General features: G+C 34.8%; 1 protein-coding gene across 2 annotated transcripts in view; it reads right to left on the bottom strand.

Moving 5' to 3' along the window:
• LOC111707808 (uncharacterized) overlaps positions 1–948 on the bottom strand; it is a 37,739-nt gene that overhangs the window by 12,913 nt on the left and 23,878 nt on the right. The gene's annotated exons all lie outside the window — the stretch shown is intronic.

Below are 948 nucleotides of genomic sequence, written 5' to 3'. Positions count from 1 at the left end.
CCCCCTCTTTGAAAATCTTATTGTTCCTGTGCGTTTCTCGGATATAAGATATTTTTTAAAGATATTTTCTCCGCTGCATTTAGGAAGACACATTTTTCCGGGGAAATTAATGAAAAGCTTAAAAAGAATGAAAAACCTTTCCTTTTGATATCCAAAATTTCCTTCTTTAGCCATAGAGCATAAATTTCTCTCTCTCCCGGTGGGTAATTCTTGAAAATATTTACCCCTGATTCAGATTCTTGTAGTTATGATTTATTTAAGAATAATGAAAGAAGTGGAGAGAACATACTTCCAAATCAAGAAGGAGAAAGAAACCCCATCAACTTTACCAGATTATTATCATTCCGGTTCTGGATCCTTAAACCGGTTTTACGATGCCATATTGGAACATGTGACATATTACAGTGTCGACCTGTCTCCGGATATGTTTAAAGAATGTTCTGCTCGCATTTACTTGTACTTCCTGGCTGACGTGATTAAAACCAGACTTACGATCTACGAGAGAAGACAAATGTTTCCCAACTTTTACCACCGAGTGGATACAAACCAATCGGATAGGTCTGTGAAATGTATCAGGTACAGCTTTTGAAATATTTTATTGGAACCCCAAAATATAGAAATGTTAAAAAGGAGTGCCTGAGCTAAGAGTGGAGTGAACTTTTCTAGAAATCATTTGAGACCTATAAGACGTTTGTACTGGGTATAATTGAGCAAAATAGATCTTTAAAATCCTCGATTTTGCTCTCTTAAGTAGCAATTATACACCGCACAAATGTCTTAAAGGTCTTAAATGATTTCAAATTATCTTCTCTACAACACTGCACTCTCAGTTCATCTACCATGTCTAACTTTCTTTGAAGAAGTTTGAACTCAGTCATTATTCTTGTATTTTATTTGCTAAGAAAAAATTAATAAACACTTTCAATGTTGGTTCTATGTTAATCCCCC

This window comes from Eurytemora carolleeae, unplaced genomic scaffold (genome assembly GCF_000591075.1).
Source record: "Eurytemora carolleeae unplaced genomic scaffold, Eaff_2.0 scaffold715, whole genome shotgun sequence".
Lineage (NCBI taxonomy): Eukaryota > Metazoa > Arthropoda > Copepoda > Calanoida > Temoridae > Eurytemora > Eurytemora carolleeae.
This window is presented reverse-complemented; position numbering and strand designations above follow the sequence as displayed.